The sequence below is a fragment of the Dipodomys merriami genome, unplaced genomic scaffold, assembly GCF_024711535.1.
Source record: "Dipodomys merriami isolate MVZ:Mamm:240054 unplaced genomic scaffold, mDipMer1.0.p SCAF_10, whole genome shotgun sequence".
In the NCBI taxonomy this organism is placed as follows: domain Eukaryota; kingdom Metazoa; phylum Chordata; class Mammalia; order Rodentia; family Heteromyidae; genus Dipodomys; species Dipodomys merriami.
In genome coordinates, this window is record NW_027202271.1 from 46260558 (window position 1) to 46281608 (window position 21051).

At 41.9% G+C, this 21051-nt stretch overlaps 1 protein-coding gene across 2 annotated transcripts in view; it reads right to left on the reverse strand.

The window, feature by feature from the left end:
• The window catches only part of Tmcc3 (transmembrane and coiled-coil domain family 3), a 297502-nt gene extending 287278 nt beyond the window's left edge, over nucleotides 1-10224 (reverse strand). The window contains exons 1-5 of one of the 2 annotated variants that reach the window (XM_069990142.1): nucleotides 10174-10195; nucleotides 8630-8681; nucleotides 5874-6006; nucleotides 1545-1665; nucleotides 52-148 (exon numbers count right to left, since the gene is read on the reverse strand). The gene's annotated coding sequence lies outside the window, so the exon portion shown is untranslated. Of the gene's footprint in view, nucleotides 1-51; nucleotides 149-1544; nucleotides 1666-5873; nucleotides 6007-8629; nucleotides 8682-10173 lie in introns of both variants that reach the window. The other variant, XM_069990137.1, reaches the window with a different exon arrangement.
• Nucleotides 10225-21051: the final 10827 nt, after the last annotated feature.

Genomic DNA, 21051 nt, shown 5'->3' on the forward strand with positions numbered 1-21051 from the left:
ATTTAAACCTAAAGCAAACATCTGTAGGAGAAGATGAGCGGAAAATCATACCTTTCCTCATCCCTAATGCATGTTCTTTCCTTCACGGCTCATCTCTCTATTTGGCACACTAGATGAGTGACTGGACTTGACATGTGGTACCCTGGAACTGGTATGAAGGAGAGAGAGGTTAAAAGGTAATACATAAAAATTGAAGAGATGTGTCAAGTGGGTAATGATAACATTTTTGTGGATTGGTCATCTTTTAAAATGTTTTAAGTTGTTGAAATTTCCCTTCCCATTTTAACTAAACATTCAGTATCATATCCACAACTGTGTAGCTCTTTTCCTATGGAAGGAGCCACCTCCCCCAAATTGCCCAAGCTTTGCTTTCTAACAAACCTGAATCTTCTCAGTAACCCCCTTCATTATATGAGCTGTCTGGTAGAGTGGGGAAGCTAGAGGAACTTAAGGCGGGGCTCTGAGTGTGTGGTGGGGGGGACTTTGTGTGTATGTGTGCACATACACGTGTGTGTGCACATGTGCATGGACTTGCAGAGCATTATCTGAAAGGGCAGCTCGTCCTAACCCGCCATGTCGAGATGTATCTTTTCAAGGTGATCGAGTCAGCAACTGGCACTTCCCGAATGCTATTTTCAGATGACTGAACTGTGTCCTCATTTCTTCTTTTCTCTCTGTAGTCTTAGTGGCAGCTGATAACTGGCCAGGGGTGGGTTACTGTGTAGCTGGAACCCCACAGCCACCCCCCCTCCACACACAAAAAAAAGATAAAATCCAGCAATCCCCAAGAACATGAACATGACATCAAGCCCAATGAAGAGCTAGTAACTAGGGGCCCCAAGGACAGATCCCACCCCCACCCCCTGCAGGTAGACAAAGCAGGGATGGGAGGTAAGGGGAACAGGAGCCACGTGAAGTTGCTTTCATTTGTGCAGCTGCAGGCTGCAGGGCCCAGACTATTCTCATGGAACAAAGCTCACGGATTCATTCTTAGGAAGGAATCTATTATCTCTTTTAGAATGAAGACATTTTGCCCTGAAGCATATTAGGTTTCTGAGTGCTCACATTTCCTTAAAAAGACATACTAAAATCTGAGGATTTAAATTCTGCCTAGGTTTAGACAGAAACAGAGACTACCTGGGACAGAGGCTGCTGTCCACTGCTCAGTAAAGTTTCTTTGATTCTGGAAGAACTTCTGGTTACAAAAAGTGGCTTGAGCATAGCCTTTCATCCTTCCTCCCTTTCCTTCTGAAATCCCAACAGCATGACACCCAAAGAACAAAATGTACAAAATGGGAATGAATCCCCATGGAGACAATGAGTGAAAGATGGCAGGCGACAGGAGAGCCAAGGACATTCTGGAAGTTGCAGCCCTGATTGTTCAGGGGCTTTCTAACTAATGTCTACTATTGTTATGCTGGATCAGGATAAATTTCACAAACTGATTTTGAATATAAATATATATGTAGATTGTTTTCCTTTATAATACAAAACACCTGAAGTTATAAAAGGAAGCATTTCATTTACTAATCATTTCCTCAGACCTGGCCATCTGTGAAGTTCTCCTGGTGAGATGGAGGCAGCAGATCCCTGGTTCAGGAAACTATGGATGGGATGTTGTGCTGTAAGTTGGAGGTCCAGGTGGATCAGCTCTGAAACTATAGACTAAAGAGAGGGAAGAGTGGCTAGCATATAACTATTTGTATAGTTTATAGATTAGTGGCTAGCTTACACATAAACTATGTGTGCTACACATTTATATACATTACATATATACAATGCTTTATAAATTTATATACATTAATTCGGTTAATTCTCACAAAAGTTGTATGCTGGAGGGACACTGCCAGCTGGCAGCTGGCAAATGGGCTTCCTTTTCTCCCTGTTCCCCCTTCTCCTTCCTTTTCCTCTCTCCTCTTCCCTTCTCCTCTCTACTTTTTTCCTTTTCCCTTCTCTGCTTTCTTCTACTCTCCTTTTCTTCTCTTCTTGTGCAGTGCAGAGGATAAAACCAAGGTCCTCATGAATGTTAGGCAAGCTTTCTAGCACTGAGCCACACTCCTGAGCCACAGGTGAGGGCTTCCTGCTACATCATGATGGACATTTCAATGAAGTCTCCTTTCCTAGTTGAGGTCTATCTTCCTAGTTGAGGTCTAGAAGTTCCATTGTGGGAGGTCCACTCTGGTAAACTTATCAAATCCTAATTGTCTACCAATTCCAGTTACCATGAGTTTAGGGATCATTTCCAATACAGGGAATTTAGGGGTGGAAGGCACACTCAAACAATAGCATCCTTATCACAACTTGTTTATAAGCACAGATCATTTTAAAAAAATCTCTCATTAAAGATGGTGAAAATACTGGTAGGCTTTTGTGAGAGTCAGAGTATGAAATGTTCCCCATAGGCTCATGTGCTAAATGTTTGGTCCTCATTTTTGGTACTGTTGTGGGAGATGATGGAAACTTTTAGAGGAGGGGCCCGGCTGGAGGAAGTGGTTCACTGGATGCACCTATAAAGGTTACTTGGTGTCCTCAGTCACTTCCTTCTTGATGTCTACTTCCTGTCTTTCATGAGATTAAAGAAGCTCCTCTGACATGTCATCCCACCTCATGAGGTTCTGCCCAATCAAAGAGGCCAAATAACCATGGACTGAGACCTCCAAAATCCTATACCAAGTTAATTCTCTTAACGACTGTATGCTAGAGGTCCAATTACCATTCTAATTTGCATGTAAGGAGACCAAGCCACAGAGTTTAAGGCAGTTCTCTAGATCACACTGCTAAGAAGTGGCAGAGTTGAAAGATGAATCCAGACAACCTGGCTAAATTGAGAGGTGGAAATGGTCCCACCACTATGGGGGTGAGAACACCCCCCCTTAAGTGGTTTATATAGCAGTGATGAAAAGTCCAATGTAGGTTGGAACACCAATACAAATCAATTTCATTCAGGAATTGGAATCTTTAGAATGTTAAACACTTTCCAGGAAAGAATCATGAATAAAGCTCATCTCAGCTATGTCTATAAAAAGGACAAAACAGATTATTCATGGATGGTAGTTGGTGTGTGGTCACCAGCCCACCAGTGCGTTCTCTTGGTGAAAATCATGTCTATTCATATACCAGCTATTTTTATATTGTAAGTTGACAATCCTAAAATGACCATTATCAGGAGGAGGATGGAGGAAGAACTCTATGGTTTCCTGAATGAGTCACCAGAAACTTGAGAGGACAGGAGGAGCAAATAATGTAAACCAGAGGGGCACTGAGCAAGATGTCTGACTAAAGGTGGATCAATCATTCTAGGGCTGCCACAGGAGTAGGAACCCAATATGTTCCTTAGTCAGGAAGCAGAAGCTTGTAGAAAGTAGCTATACAAGTTGTAAACAAGGACAGACACATTGGGCCAGGTAGACTATAACTGGCAGAGTCAAACTTTGGCCTAGAACGGTCACCTTGAAAACATAATAGCAGCCGGCACCAGTGGCTCATGCCTGTAATCCTAGCTACTCAGGAGGCTGAGATCTGAGGATCACGGTTCAAAGCCAGCCTGGGCAGGAAAGGCCGTGAGACACTTATCTCCAATAAACCACTAGAAAATTGGAAGTGGTACTGTGACTGTGGTTCAAGTAGTAGAGCGCTTGCCTTGAGCTGAAGAGTGAGCTGAAGAGCACAGGGACAGCACCCAGGCCCAGAGTTCAAGACTCATGACTGACAAAAAAAAAAAAAAAACAAAAAAACAAAAAAACAAAACCCCAAAACCATGATATCTTGGTGTGGTAGCTCAAACTTGTAATCTTAACTACTTGTGAGGCAGAGATCAGAGAATGCTGCTTGGAGGCCAGCCCACGTATGTAAGTTTATGAGACTCCATCTCAACCAATGACTGGGCACTGGTATCCTAGCTGTAAAGGGAAGCACAGTGTCTAGGTACAGTAGCATATGCCTGTCATCTCCAGTAACCTAAGTATGAGGACCACAGCTCAAGCCACCCTGGCCTAAGACTAGAAGTAGACATCAAGAAGGAAGTGACTGAGGACCAAGTGTAACCTTCAAAGGCATATCTCCAGTGACTTCCTTCTTCTAGCTAGGTCTCACCTCCAAAAGTTTCCATTAGCTCCCATAACAGCACCATAAAGTAGCCAAAAAACAGGCAAAAAACAGCTGTAGGTATGGCTCAAATGGTAGAATACCTGATCAGAAAGCTCAAGGACCAGAGTTCAATCCCAAAAACAGGTTAAAAAAAAAAAAAAGAACAACAGTAACAACAAACAACTCTGAGGCAACTAATCACTTTTCATCCTGTGCCCTCAGCAGACATTATTAAGGGATTACTGCATGCACTCCTGCTGAGAGAGAGGCAGTCTCAGATTCTTTCTGAGCATAGATCCCCAGAGATTTATTGATTAGAGTCAGCCTGTAAGATAACATCTACTCCCTATCCCTTGTTTACATGGAGCAGTAAAGGATACAAACTTTAGGGTGACATAAAAGAGGAAAGAGTCTGTCCTAGAATTCCTCTAAAGGGCCTTTAATTGGACTAGCTTAAGTATGTGCCTCCCTTTGAGCCAATCACTGTGTTGGGAGGAGGGACAGTAAGTTCTAACTGGAAGATGGAAGTGTCTAAGAATGGAGAGAGTGAAGGTGTCCCAAAGTAAACAGGAGGGTACTTTAATAAGGGCAGAGACATAGAGGATAGATGGCCAAAAATGCGTCTCCAGTGCCAGATGTCCAGGGAAAAGTGGAAAGTACAAAACATTCATTCTAAATCAAAACAAATAAAAAGGCAAATAATTAAAGTGTCTCTCTTCAAAGTGACTTATGATGAAGAGGAGGTGTGTGGAGGAGAAAGCTCCCATAGGTGGACTGTAGCCGTGCTTAGCTGTGTACTCTCAAAGGAGATGAGACACAGTAAGAGCCAATTCAGGAGAATAATCTCTGAAGATGGATTGTGGTACTTTATGAAACATTCTTGGAATGACTCAAGGATACATGTCAAGGGGTAAGTTAATGTTCTGTTAAGTTCTTGCTGTATTTGTTCATGAGGGTGGTTTCCTCCTGAAACTCAGCAGTATACTAACATTCTGCGTGACACTTTGGTTCAAGTGATCCACGGGAAGATAGATCACTGTTCATTCACTGGAGGACTTCCCCAGTTAAGGAAAAGGTGTAATTAATAATGTTATATTGTTAGAACGGCCCAGCTAGAAACTCCAACAGGTTATGTAACACAGAACACAGAGAACAGTACAGTCTTGTGCTTAGAAAAGAATGCTGAGGATTCATAAACTGCTTTGTTAAGTGGAAACTCCTTTGTACAACTACTTAAAGATAATATTTTTTAAAATAAAATTTAAAAAGGAAGTAGCATGACAATTGTTCTAATCCTTGCCAGGAGGCTAACAAAGCCAGCACATTTATCTGAAATAGAATTTTCCAACTAGAATTGTTTTCTGACCTCAGAACAAAACAGTAGACTTCAAAGTCTTGCCAGGCCATGTTTGGGTAAATTAGGGTCTATTTATTGATAAAATGTGCAGGCTGGGCTGTAGATCAGTGGTAGAAACACTTTTGCCTACCATGCCTGAGGTGCTGGCTTCTATCTCAAACAAATGAAACCAAATAACAAAGAAAGGATCCTGTAGATGGAAACATACCAAAACAATATATTTTCAATAAGTAGTAAAAGCAATTTAGAAAATGACAGAGGTTAAAATTACCCTTCTATAAAATATTAAAACATATACATTTTTGCACAGAAAAAGTGAAGAGATATATTTTAAAGTGCTACAAATGGTTTTCTCTATGTGGTAGAATAATTTTTAAATCCTTTTTCCCTCTCATTTGTATTTTCTACATTTTCTACTATGTGTACTTACTGCTTTTTGAAATAAGAAAAATGTAGCAGATATGTTTTATCTAAGATGATCTCTGCTGCTGCTGTCAATGTTTCCGGGTACTCATCTTTCATTCTAATGATGATGGGATTGATCCAGAAGCAGCCTTGTGTCTCTGAGGAGAGAGGCAGGGAATGAACATACATGGCATGTATTCATACCTTCTGGAGCCCCTTAGAGCAGGATTCCAGTGGATCCTCTGCTCCCTTCCAACACCTGAGATCTAGTTCTGGTAGCTTCTTTCCAGCCCAGCAGGACCGGTCCTGCCCCATAAGGCACTGCTGTGATTCTAGGCTAGCAGATCCAGAGTTTTCTTGCTCCTGAGAGGTATCTCAATAGTCTAGATACCGAGACACTAGTAAGGGGTCCTCCCTGTGACTTATATGGCGTCATGCTCGTGAGATCCCAAATCCTCCCCGTGTGGGACACAGAAAGTCTCAGAGTAAAGGCCATCACCCCTGGCCCTCAGGAGAACCTTGACCATGACACTGCTTCAGCCATTCTCCAGCGCTGCTGCCCCTGAGGCCCCCAGGAGTAGCTGGCAACCTGCTTCCACCTCACTCCCTCCTGAGCAAAAAGATACCAAGTTCCAAGTGTCTGCCTAGTAAGCACAAGGCCCTGAGTTCAAAACATAGCACTGGGGGAAAGACAAGCACAAAAACTAACAGGTATGGAAGCTCACACTATAATGCAAGAGAATCAGGAGTTGAAGGTCAGGGCTACTTAGTGACTTTGGTTACACAGTACAACTATATCACAAATGAATACACTATTTTTTTTCTTTTCTCCCAAAGCAAGAAATAACAGTAACACAAAATGTGAGGATAACAGCAAAAAGAAGCACAAGAGAAAGGTGGAGGAAGCTATCTAAGAGTAAGCACTAAGAGGGATGTATTAGAGCCATAGCTGTGCCTAGCATGCATGAATGAGGCCCTGAGCACTAGACAAAAAGAAAAAGAATAAATATTAATGTTGGGATTGACAATCTTCCAGAGATGTAAAATCCTCTGTCATGCCAAATCTTTAGCTTAAAGTATTCTGGGACATAAGTCTATATCATGAGCAATTTTTAGCAGAAAATATGGAGAAGGGCTGAGTTCTACACATGGGTTGATATAGGTAGAAATGAACAGCATAACAGGAACAGGACTATATTATTGCATTGAGTGAACTAACTCAACAGATCTTTGAATCTGGGGGATGGGAGCAGAGCTTGGTAGAGCACTTGCTCCAGGTCCTGGTACAATCCCCAGGACCAAAGGGAAGCTGAAGAAAGAGATGTGGAGCCACCCAAAAGAACACAATACACCCCCCCCACACACACACACCTGCACATACACACCAACAAGTCTTTGGATAGGTTATTAGGCTTTCTTCAAATGTGAAGGGGAGCAAAGAATTTTGATGAATTTTATCTAGATGGAAAGGAGCAGGAAGACTCCTTTACACTGCCAGCTCACCCCTCCCCTCCCCCAGCACCAGCCACATTCCTAGTGACCCTTTGCAATACTGAATGAGAATCTTCTGACATTGCCTCTGCTTTTGTAACACTGAGAAATCAGGAAGAGCTCAAGTTGGCTGCAATTCTAAAGGATGAATGGATGCTGGTGGTGTATCCTAGCAACCACTGCAAAGAAATCAACATCAAGTGATACAAGCTCCATGAGTGGAAGCAAAACAGCCACTGAAACATGGTAAGAAGTAACATGGCAGGGATAGTAAGCATCAGTCCGAACCCAGCAACTGTAAGCTGACCGGTTGTTAGAATGCTATACAACTGAGGAAGAGGAGAAGGGTGAGAAAGGCCAAAGAAGGCCTCATAGAAACTGCCCTAAATTGAAATGCTGTAGCTGTAGACAAAAATAGCTTCATTTGTAAATAACTGAAGGTCATAAAATGCTGTCAAATAAATCCCTTTAATCTAATGACAGATGCCATTTACTTCTATAAAACCACATTATATTTCCTAAGATGCTAATAATCACACATTATGAATGAAAATGACTTCCATCACCTTCCTCATAAATTGGGAAAGCGCAGACTGTCAAGTGCCACCTGAACAATGCTAACATCCTGTGGGGTTTGTCAGTTACTTCAACAGCCCAAGAAAGAAAGGCAGCTTGAATGGAGCAGAAAAGAGGAATGTTGGGGAAAGTATCAGTCATGGAATCAAACTGATACATTTAGGAATCAGGGAGTTCTTCAAAACTAAAAGTCAGGTTCTCTCCTCTCTCCTCCCACTCCCTTTCCCTCTGTCCCTCTGTCTCTCTGCCTCCTCCTTCTCTCTCTCATTCTCTCTTATTCTCTTTCTCTCTTTCCCTTCTTTCTCCCCTCTCTCCTCTCTGTCTCTCTTTTTCTCCTCTTTTCTTTCCTCTCTGCTCTCTCTGACCTTTCATTTTTCCTACAGCTATTAGCTTTATTTCCTGAGGCCTTTTTCTGAAACTAAAAACATGGCTGCCACTGACCCTGGAGCAATGTCTATGGCCCTGGGAGGAAGGAGCTCTTTTCCTATTAGTTTCATGTAGGAAAAAAAATCCTTGGAAAGACTGCGTAGACCACACCCATGCCTATGCTTACTCCTGAGGGGTGGATTGGGGCCAGGAGAAAAGTGCAATCATTGGCCAAGCCTGAGTGCCATGCTCTTCTCCACACAAGCATGGGAAGAAGTAGCTCCCCAAAGGAAGAAGATACTACCTTCAGAAAGAAAAAACATGGCCAGGAAGACAACAAATGCCCACCACATTGATCCAGTCATGAGATGAACTTCATACCCAGTGCTGTCATTAGCTCCTGCAAAGGAAAAGCATTGCAGAAGCCTGAGCTGTCTGAAGATACTGTGGATGTGATAGGATCTTTCTAAATCATTTATAATTAGCTACCATAGGATATGGGAGGAGTTAGGACCTTAGCTGTAGAATCTTGAAAATATTAAATCCCACTTTCCTCATAAATAAAAGATGGGCACTATAAAGATAAAAGCTAATGTCATAGCTGTATTTTAAAAGCGATTTTTATTAGCATGCATTAGTTGTACAAGGGGAGGGGATTCATTGTGGCATCCATACATGCATACAAAGTTCCTCATTAATCACACTAATCTCATGTCTATCTTTTCCCCTTATCCCCTCCCCCTTCTTAATACCATATCAACAGGTTTCATTGTTCTGTTTTCATACATGCCTATGAAGTACTGCTACCACATTCCTCCTCATTCCCCCTCTTCATTCTGCTCCCTGATACCTATCCACAATAGTACTGTAGCTGCATTCTATATAAACATCGTATTTCTTAAGAACTTTTAAATGGGTAAAATAATTCGAACATTAAAAAAAAATTAAACTCAGTAGAGTTCCTCAACAGAAAAAAAATTTTTAAAGGAAACTTTAAAAATGTCTCTAAAGTCATTTTTGTATGGGGATCTATAATACTGACATTTGGTATAAAGTTTAGCTGAACTAGTTATTTATGTGCTTTACTTATTGTTAATAACAGTACAAAGGCCAAATGCCTAAAATTGATCAAGCTTTCAGGGACTAAAAATCAGTAAACTCAATCATTATTATTTGATTTTTCCCCTTGTTCCTTATTTTTTTTTTTTGTTCTCTTTCATTATTTTAATTTCTTGTTAGCATTTATATCTTTGCCTATGATTATACTGTGGAAATCAAAGCCTGGACACAATACTACTGACAGCAACTCTGGGAACATTTGGTTAACCTGATGTTTCGGGTGAGCTTCTCCTAGAAGTTGCTACCTTCCCCAAACCACATGGCTAAGCTCAGGGAGAGCCTAGGTGAGCAAAACTCTACAGCCAAGTTCTCTTCCCAAGATGGCTGAGCAGTACAGAGAGAAGCACTGAAATAAATATCGAGTCACAAACTATATAAATGCAAATATGTTTTCTCGTGTTCTCTCTCTCTCTCCCCCTCCCTCCCTCCCTCCCTCCCTCTCTCCATCCCTTCCCCCCCTCCACTTTCTAGGTATGTACCCTGTCACTTAAGCCACTCCTCTAGCTCTATTTTTGCCTTAGTTATGCTTTCAGATAAGGTTTATCCGTTTTTTGCCTCATCCAGCCCGGAGTTGAAATGGTGTGTGTGAGCCACTGTGCCCAGTACAAAAGAATTCATTTTAAAATGTTCTCTAAGAAAATAAAATACATAAGGAGGGAAAAAAGGAAAATCCCCGCCCCCCCCCCCCCCCCCGTCCCCGGAAGGTGGGCTGGGAGGGCCCCCAGCAGCCTAGGCTAACTCTGTCTTAGGTCTCCGCCCAGTACCTTCCTCACCTCGGTAACTGGCAGCCCTGGAGGCAGTCACCTCCCGGGTCTGAGGTCACGTTCTGGACTGCCCAAGCCACGCCTCCTATCCGACTGGGGGAGGGTCTCAGGCTCTGAGGTCATAGCGGTATCCAGCGTGGTCACAGCCGGCCACACCTCCTTTCCACCCCCTTCCCTAGATAAGCCCAGGCCCAGCAAAGGCCCCGCCCTTCGGCCCCGGGTCTCCAACTTGTGCTGAGGTAGGCAGTTCAGGGAAATAAAACTTCTCTTTCTGCCTGAATACTGTGTTTTCTTCATTGGCTACCTAAATAAAACCTAACACCCCAATAATACTTGCCAAACAGAAGAAAGAAAACATTTTAACTGATTTTTTTTTTTTTTTTGGTCCGGTCGTGGGGCCTGAACTCTGGGCCTGGGCGCTGTCCCTTAGCTCTTCAGCTCAAGGATAGCGCTCTACCATTTGAGCCACAGCGCCACATCCGGCTTTTTTCTTTTTGCTTATGTGGTGCTGAGGAATTGAACCCAGGGCCTCAGAGGCATGCAAGGCAAGCGCTCTACCACTGAGCCATCTTCCTAGCCCTTAACTGATTTTTTAAAAATGTTCTCTAGGGAGGGAAAAACTGTGAGAAAACAAGGAAAGGGGTGACACTATTCTTTACCTGACTTATGGAACTGCAACCCCTCTATATATCACCTTTATAGTAACAATAGAAAATTCAAACTATTCTCTAGAAATCACCATGTTGAACAAAATAAGATAAAATGAAAAAGGCAAATATCACTCATACGTGGAATCTAGACCTAAAATAATGATGATGATGATGATGATGCTGTTGCTGATGATGACAGGACACAAGTAAAAAAGGTATTAAATGAGGACTCCCTTGGAGAAATCAGTGGGAGTAGGGAGGAGGAAAAGGGTATTGGGAGTGAAGGAGATTGAAGTACATTACACACACACACACACACACACACACACACACACACACACACACACACACACAATGCACTAGTGTCAAGCACTGTTCGAAAAAGAGGGAGGGATGGAGAAGGATTAAAGGAATATAATAGAGGGTGAACTTGTTCAGAGTACAATGTATGTATCTATGAAACTACTATGTATGCTAATAAAAATTGTTCTCCAAGGCTAGCGGTGGGGCTCAGAGGTAGATCGCTTGCCTAGCATGTGCATGACACTTGATTTGATTACTATCACTGTTTTTAATAAAGTTTTTAAAAATAATGAGATAAAATGGAAAAGAGCATTCTTCTAAAACAGAGTAGGCCCAATTTCAATTTTGAAAATGAAATAAGCAATCAATTCTAGCAACCTAAATGTAGTTTCAGACTAAAACGTAAGGTGCAAACATGCAGCTGCAGGAAGTGAGGCCGAGGCACTGTCACTCAGCCTACAGTAGAAGAGTCTTTTCTACCAGGACTGCGTGAGAACCAACCTCCTCTCTGCTCCAGTAGAAAATCAGCAAAAGGGTCTCACACAGGCTTGTGGAGAAAGTAAGGAAACTGGGGCAAACATCGCTATGTGACAAATATTAATGACCAGCTCAGTTCTCAAACTGTAACATCCAGGCCAGCCTGTGGGGCGGGCTGTCTCCAGATGCAGCCCTGTTCTCTTAGATTCTCTCCTGCGCCTACGCAAGATGGGTCATCCCAGACCACAGAGAAGCACGTGGTTGGAAATCAGAAGGGGTGATCATCAGAGCTTTGTAGTTGTGGACAGAGCCCTGGGAAGATGGTTATTTCTCCAGAGACTGGGCCACTTGGCCCTCTGAGGGATATCAATCATGGCACCACCAAGCTCATATTGGGCTCTCTCTAACAGACATCATTCCTTCAGAGTCTGCTCACCAAACCTTACTTGGGCTCACTTTGAAGTCTTTTGACAATGACTCTAGGTTAATAAGCCTAACATGGTTGTCTCTGGAGTCTTGTCAAGTGATTGGTTTAGCAGTAGGCCTGAGATGCAATTCTGGACAAAGAAATGGGAGAGGAAGTCTGTGATATAAAAAACAAAAGGAAGAAGACAGAATCATTCCCCTTTTTTGACTAATGATGTCCTGCCTATGTGATGCCTGGAAGCAAAATAGCTATTTCATGGCTGTGAGGATTGCAGAATGGAAAATGGGGAAGCAACAGAGTCCTTAATAATGCCACTGAACCTCTGGCCTTAGAGACTACCAAAGTAACTATAGACTAGTATGTGTGCTATTACATGTTTTATCATTTAAAATACTTTTGGGGGGGGGCTGGAAAGTTGGTTCAGTGGTAGAGCGCTTGCCGTGCATGCCTGAGGCCCTGGGTTCGATTCCTCAGCACCACATAAGAAAAAAGCCAGAAGTGGTGCTGTGGCTCAAGTGGTAGAGCACTAGTCTTGAGCTGAAGAGCTGAGGGACAGCACCCAAGCCCAGAGTTCAGGCCCCACGACCAGACCCCAAAAATAAAATAAAATAAAAAATAAAATATTTTTAGATCGTATTTTTTCATTTCTTCCCTTCTTTCCTCCTCCCCAACTTCCCCCTCTCTGATTAGCACATACTAATTTTACAAAGTGGTTTCTTTCATTGTGTTATTACTATATATACATATAATGGACTTTGTATATCAGGTTTATTTTTTTAAGTATTTTTATTATCTTTAAGTACTTTTACAAAGGTTTCTTTATAGCCAAAGCTTTCTGAGATTTTCTCTAAATCAGAGATGTTTAATCCGAGGACATCCTTTCTTTGCTGTCCAACTTTTGTTTGTGTTGGCAGTACCGGAGTTTTGCCTTTCTTTGGTGGGCAGGAGCTCTACCATTGACTTACACTTACAGCCCTTTTTTCGGATAGCATTTAGTGATAGATGTGAACCATCAAGTCTGGCTTGTTGGTTGAGATGGGGTCTCATTCACTTTTTGCCTGAGCTGGCCTTGAATCACAATCCACCCAATGTATGCCTCTCATGTAACTGGGATTATAGGCATAAATCACTGAGTCTGGCCATAGTTGTCCAACTTTTGAGTGGTTTATGATATTTAGGAACTTGTGATCCCTATCTTCATTCTTCTCTCTTCCCTTGCAGCCAAACGATGCTTACCTTCAAGTAATATAGTTTGTAGAAAGCTGCTCAACCCAATCTATAGTAAGCAATAAAATCATATGGTATTTACCCAGAGAGCAGGATTGTCTTGAAGCCATAGTAGAATAAATATCTTCTTAAAAAACAGAGGTAGCTAGGTGTCTGTGGCTCACAGCTGTAATCCTAGCAACTCAGGAGGCTGAAATCCGAGGATCATGGTTCAAAGCCAGTTTAAGCAGGAAAGTCCGTGAGACCTCTTATCTCCAATAAACCATCAGAAAACCAGAAATGGTGCTATGGTTCAAGTGGTAGAGCACTAGGCTTGAGCTGAAGAGCTGAGGGACAGTGCCCAGGCCCAGAATTCAGGCCCCATGACCGAAAAAAAAAAAGAAAAGAAAAGAAAAGAAAAAAAAACAGGTAAAATTCATGTCATAAATCCACTTTTTGAAGTACTTTAAAGTATACAGTTCAGCAGTTTTTAATGTATTTACAGTGTTGTAAACCATCATCACTAATTCCAGGACACTCAAGCGTGTGCTCTCTCTTTCTCTCTGTCTCTGTCTCTATCTTTCTCTCTCCGTCTCTGTCTCTGTCTCTGTCTCTGCCTCTCTCTCTGGGATTTGAGAGTACTAGGGTTTGATCTAAGGGCCTCACACTTGGTAGGCATGTGCCAGTTGAGCCATGCCCCCAGACTCTTTTTGCATTCATCGTTTTTTGCGGTAAGGTTTTGTTTTATGCCTAGATGAGCCTGGGCTGTGATCTTCCTGTGTTGGCTGGGATGACAGGCACGTGCCTCTGTGGCCTGCCATGGTACTGGAATAATAGCACACACCATCATCCCTAGCCATTGGCTGAGATAAAATTTTATATACTCAACTTTTGTCCTGGCTGGCCTTGAACCACAATTGCCTTCACCCCATCTCTGCCTCTCAAGTAGCTGGATAATAGGGTTGATCCATTGCACCTAGCTCTTGATCCTTTTTCAAATCACATACCCCAATAGTAATTTTACAGTGTTTTGCTTACTAAAATTGATTTAGGAAAGTAAAATTACATTTTAATATGGTACATGCCTTTCCTAACTACAGATGGCTTCTAGAGCTAGAGGCCCATTCCTATCCCTCTCACTCAGCTCTGTTGGGTACCACTATTAGTTGATCTTTGTGACATGTGCCTATTTTGTTTAGACAGCTTCTCTATGGCCCACTACTTCTCCCCTAAGTAACTAATTCTTTTCTACTTAGTTTGAGTTAGTCTTGATTGTTCTAGCAATTGTGCTGCCATTGAAGAAATTCCTAGTTTTACAAAATTATTTATCCTACTGCAAGAGATAGCTTTTCTAAGTAAGAAAATGGTTTTTCCTGGCAACCTAATATTTAAATTTCAAATGAGGACACAGCTTCCTTTGTACATAATTTTTCATTCTCTTCCTACTGCTTTAAAAAGAGTATCATAAATCACCTAAAATTATGGGGTTGATACTTAGCCTTATTTAGTGACATAAAAATGACTGCCATGTTTCCCCCTAGTTGCCAGTTATTTTATTGTGACTCAACAGTTCCAAGCCCAGGTTAAGAGCAACTCAAACCTGCAGATCTGTTGACCTCTCTGGACCTGATATCATGGAGGAAAGCCACCACACATAGCAACTCTAGAGACCCTAATGTGTTCAAATGCACATGCAAAATTTCATGGAAACACACTTCCATTTCAGTGTAAGTTCAGTTATGAAGACAGTGATTTCGTATTTTATAGTACATACTCCCGACCAACACTACTGACTGATAACATGCCTACAGTTTTTGAATCAGAAAGTTCATAATCAGAGCTATAGCTGAAAACAAATTTCATTACTAGAGAAGTAATGTAGTCATATGTAAAGTGTAACAGTGACATTCAGTTGCAAATGAGAGAAATCTAAAATGACAAAGATTCAGAGTAAAGAAATAGAGACATTTTACTGGTTCATACACAGAGTCTAGGCCAAGTATAGCTTCGCATCTACCTACAACTGGGTTCTGAGCTGCTAGGCTCAGAAGTCTATCTTACTCTCCCTTCAGCCTCACTCTCCTTTGCATCATCTTCCTGGCTGGGCTGTCTTCTTTGCTGTGGTACCTCTGGGCCACACCAGGTTTATGTCCTCCACATTTCAAGTCCCATAGAGACAGGACTTCTATTTTTTGTGTTTCTCACTAAAGTCCTAGACTTGAGTTTAATAGGCCTATTCTGGATCTCTTTTCATTCCTGTACCAATCACTGAAGCAAACAGGACATGGTCATCTGAGAATTAGAGAATGGGTAGAGCCAAATCCACTGGCAGATGGGAGTGTTAAGGGGAAGCGTGATCCCAAAAAGAAGTCAGACTTTTATGACTAGATGCAACAGGCACAGACAACAGAAGGTCCAGACATCTGCTTCTCAGGAGCTAGATTCTTGTTCTGACACATCAGGTTAGTGGGTGACCCAGAACCAACACAGTATACCACTCTGGGGGGACCACTGACAGTATATTCTATTTGAATACAGAATTTGCAATACAGTGGCCTTCACATATCCTCTTCTCTCTGGGACAAAATGAGATGTTTCAATATTCTATTTCGAAGGATTTGCCAAAATTGCAGTTACTACCTGTCCAGTTTTGTAATTTTCCATTACATTCATAGATTTTTGTGAATATACATGGAGCCAGAGCTGATGAACTAAGGATGCAAATACAATGCATACTCATCAACACTTGGCATCAGTGTCTGATTAGGACGTATTTGAGAAGAAAGATATAAATAGGATTTCAGTGTACATAGGAACATGACAGTACAGGATAAAGACTTAGAGCTCTTTGCAAGCCAATCACACAAGTGATTACAAAGCCATGAAATGATCACCAACTTTTTTTGGAAAACAGGACACTATGGGAATCATGTATTTCTTTTTCTCCTACAAAATGGTTTAATGAGCCTCTTTCTAGTTTCCTATTTATGACTATTTGCATGCTTTAATATCATTCTGTTAGGACTTTTATCTTGTGAAATGTCAGCATTTGCTGTTCAGGACTGCTGCTGTTTCTTTCTTTTTTCCATTATCTTATATCTAGTAAAATAAGTAAACCTGATTAGTAGTAGTTAGTTCTCTTCCTTGTGTCTACCTGTATAGGGTCTTAATAGGTGGCTAGTGAGTATTCAGTAAATGCTTACTACCCAGATTAGTTATTACAACAATTTTGCTAATGCCTCTTTCCAGGAAAAAAAAGGATAACAGGCACTACATAAAAAAATAAATAATATCAGAGCTGGGCACCGTGGCTTACACCTGTAATCCTAGCTACTCAGGAGGCTGAGATCTTAGGATCCTGGTTTGAAGCCAGCCTGAGGCAGGAAAGTCTGTGAGATTCTTATCTCCAATAAACTAAAGAAAAATCATGTGGTGCTGTGCCTCAAGTGCTCAAGTGGTGGAATGCTAGACTTGAGCAAAAGACCTAAGAGGAAGTTCCCTTGGAAGCTACTTTAGATGAAGTGGATATACACCCCTGCCGTAACAATATCTGTAAATAATATCAGTGATACAAAATGGGAAGATGATTCTGTCCCAGGTATAAGGAACCACAAGGGCCCAGGCCCCAAGACAGGAATAGAAGACTGAGATATAGTGGGTGCCTAAGGAAGTCACAAGATGTGTGAGAGGCTCACAGCGACACATCATGAAGCCAGGTAGGAATCCCAACATACTTGATCTCACTGGCTCTCTTCTTGGCCAGGGTCACTGTCCTGTGTATGACAGAGCAGAAAGCATTCTTAGACCATGAATGTTAGTGTTGGCTCAGGCAAGCTAAATGCACAGTAAGTGCCTCCTCCCCTGAAACAAACCACCACACCATTCAAATGGAAGCCCGCCAGTGCAGTGAGCCCTGTGGGGCTCAGTGTCATGGTGGGTTCCCAGCTGAAGCAGCTGACAGGAGGATTTGTTCTCCCGAGGAGTCTCACTAAGCCAGCTGGCTTCTTTGTTCTAAATCTTTTGGGATTATAAATCTGATCCTCACAGCTCATCTTCAAAGCCCTTCCCACAATGTTCACAGCAGTCTTCAATGTTGCTTTTTTTCAAGTCTGTGACTATTAGCCAGTGATGGATTATACCCCCTGACCTCAGGTTATAGTTCCTTTAAGTCAAAGCACGTGATAAAAAGCACTGCTTAAAAACTTTATAGTGAGATTTTTCTCTCTGATGTCCTTCAAGTCACTCTCTTACCCAGCCATGATACACAGCACATCGTTTCCAGCTGGTAGTGCAAACTGTTCAGCAAGCCAGACTGGCCTTATCCATTCTCATTGCACAGAAACTCTGGACAATGGCAAAGGCAGATTATCAGAGACATGGTGAGGCAATGATGCAGTCAAAGAGACACCTGCTCACACAAACCAAATGTATCTTTTGTGGCTTGCTCTGGCCCCATCTACCAGCTAATAGAGTGATGGTAGAAATGGGCAGCTTTAGACGGCAGATCAGACAGTGCACTTGGTATCCTCATCTCCAACACCCCTAGGAGAAAACTGGAATTGTTTCTCAAAAGAACAGTGCCCTTCCTGCAGCAGGTGTTGTTCCAGAATCTTTTGTTTCCATTGTGATTCTCTTAGGGATCTTCCCCTTGCTTTATGAAGTGCTGGACAGCAATGCTACCTAAACTCAAGCTGGGCCACCTGGCTAGACTGATTTTCATCTGCCACCTTTTCAGGTCATGTGCATGCTTTATGCTTGCTCAGGAAACCCAGACAGTACGAGGTACTGTGCCTTTCTTAGTGCTAGAAGGAGGTATGGCAGTTTGTCCTAAACACCAAGTGTCTACTTCAATGTGCCCTACACTCCATAGGAATTTAATCAGGAGTTGAGTTCCTATGTTTCTATGAGACATAGATTGCAAACTCTGGCACAACTGCATCTGGCATTTCTGCTCTGCATTAGTGAACAATGTGATATGTCATGGTTTGGTGAGAGACATTAAATGTCCTCATGTAACAAATCTTGGGACAGATTTTTAAAAAGCCAGTTTTGTCCCTGTCAGGTAAAAGCAAACAACTCCCGGACTCTACAAACCAAAATGGGTAAAAATAAAGTGGTTAGACTAAAAGTTACATATCAAATGCCAGAGGCTCCATCAATTCACTCCAGTTCAGAAATAGCAGCTCAAGATTAAGTTTTACTGTAGATTTATTGTCATTCTCTAAGACACACCAATCTTTCCCACAGAAATTACAACATTTGTATCTTTATACTTCTTGATGATTGCACAAATCTCTGTAATTACTCTAAAGGTATATTGCCTTTTCACGTATATAGTAAGTAGTCCATTCTGTTACTATAATGGAAAACTCAACATTGGGGAACTTAATAAACAACAAAGATTTTGGTGTAAGGTCAAGGGCAGCATCAAGTCATCAAGGCCTTCTTGCTGGTAGTGTCCTGAGGAAACAATGTGACAGGAAGCTTGTATGTGTCTTGGTTGTTTCCTTCTTTTAAGAGCCTCCAGGATTCATTCATATTGGCTTTACCTGGAAGATCTTATCCTACTCACACCCCCAAGGCCAGCCCTAAAGATGGTCAGATTGTGTCTACCCTCTTCACACTCCATAACAGGGATCAAGTTTCAACACAGAATCCTTGAAGGACATACTCACACCATATGCAAGTCACAGAAGAGAAGGTTCCTCTGACTCACCACAGAACACTTACAACTCAGGACAGGGTGTCAGTTTTCATATTTTGTAAATGGTATGCTTCCCATCTGCACTCAGGAACCATGGAAGAAAACTGAGACAGCAGTACAGTGTCCCAGGGGCTGACAGTGAAATTCCAGGAATTACCTGGAATCGCCATTCTATTCTCAACTTGTCTCCAAATTAATGCTAACTTGGAGCAAGTATTCATGGATCTCTGAAAACCTGGGCTAGTTCTCTTTTTCACATACCTATCATTTGAGAAAGTAGATGGGTAGAAGAGTTGCAGATAGTACATACATAATATCTGTTAGATTAACAGTCCTTGAGGCAGGGGCCAAGAACTTCTAATTATTCATAAATTTCCTCTGCCAGTCTATTTCTAGTGCCATCAGAAAACAAGGCTCTTGACTCTGAGAGAGGAGTTACCATCGTGGCAGATTAATGGAGTATGGGAAATCTCAATCCAGCATTGGCCACCAGCTTTTAGTGTTTGAACCTAGGCTACATAAATCAATCAGCATCCAGCTGCATACTGAACAGAATCTCCTGGGGGCATCCAATTTAATCTAACCAGCTAAGCAAGCCATAATCAGTGTTAAGGCTATGGGCAAACTATTGTTTCGATTGACTAAGAGTTTCAGGACTTGTTTTGGTATGTGGTTTTCTTTAGCTCAGTACTTTACAACTTTGGCTGCAAACAGAACTACGGGATAGGTGGTCAAAATGTAGCTATGCCCAGATTCCTCTCCTACCTATGTGGTTTGATTGGTTAAGCCTCTGGATTAAAGAAAAAAAAAATCTCAAGTGACTCTAAAGTGTAGCTAACCAAGGTTGAGGACCATTGTTCTAGTTTCTTCTAGACAACACTGTAACAATAGTGAGGACCCCACCCTATTCCTTAACTTTCATATAAGAAACCAGAAGAGGTTGGCCAAGCCTTAGAATTCCCCTAAATTTCAATCACTGCCTTGAGTTGAGATTTGGGAATCAAGGTTCATTAAGTTACCCAGTGCCCCGGAAACAACTATCTGACTCATAAATAAGAAGTCTGCCTTATTCGTGGACAAGGTTATGTGAGGTCAGTAAATATATAAACTCAAAAGTCAAAAGAAATTTTAAAAGAATTTGAGCCAGGGATAGTGGCTCATGCCTTAAGTCTCAGAAACTCAGGAACTGGCAATTTGGAGGACTAACGTTCAAACTAGCTGGGTTTATCAGTATATGGCTTCATCTCAACAACCCCTCTTGCCCCCCGCAAAAATCCTAGCTAGGTATGATGACATACCCCTTCATGACAAGTATTTGGAGGATTGCAGCCTGACAAGCAAAGGTGAGACCTTATCTCAAAGCAAGCCAGGCACCAGTGGCTCACAACTGTAATCTTAGTTACCAAGAAGTTGAGGACTGAGGATGACAGTTTGAAGCCAGCCCACACAGGAAAAGTCCATGAAACTCTTCTCCCATTAACCAACAAAAAGCTGGAAGTAGAGCTGTGTCTCAAGTGGTACAGTGCTGGCCTTGACTAAAAAAAACTCAGAGATAGTGACCAGGCTCTGAGTTCAAGCCCCAGGACTGCTACACACATACACACACATACACACACAACTCAGAATGCCTGTCTAGAAAGTACAACATCCTGAGTTCAAACCCTAGTACCACAAAAAAAAAAGAGAAAGAAAATTTCAGTTCCCAAATATGCATTATGGTCAAGTTGATACAGAAGCTCTCATTCAATCTTGAGGTATTAGAAGTTATGTTTAAATCACTGTGCGATCTACTGTTGTCCTGCTCTTAATTTTGTTAAAAAAATTGCATCTCCAAAAAACAAATGGTACCCAAAAAGCAAGGAAGGGAAAAGTCAATGTGCTTAATTTAAGTGGTAAGTGAACATTTGAGGTTTGTTTCTCAATGGTGGTCTTTTGAAACCACAAACCCTTGGTTACCAAGGGTCTTCTATGATCCCAGCGTTTCACTGTCACCTTGTTCTGTACTGGCTGCTGGCCAGCCTCCAAGGACTTTAGCTTTGGAGGCTCAAGGACTTTGCTGACTGAAGCAGTAGCACAAGGAGCTCTGAGCATGTCAACTACTAACTTTTCATCCATATACA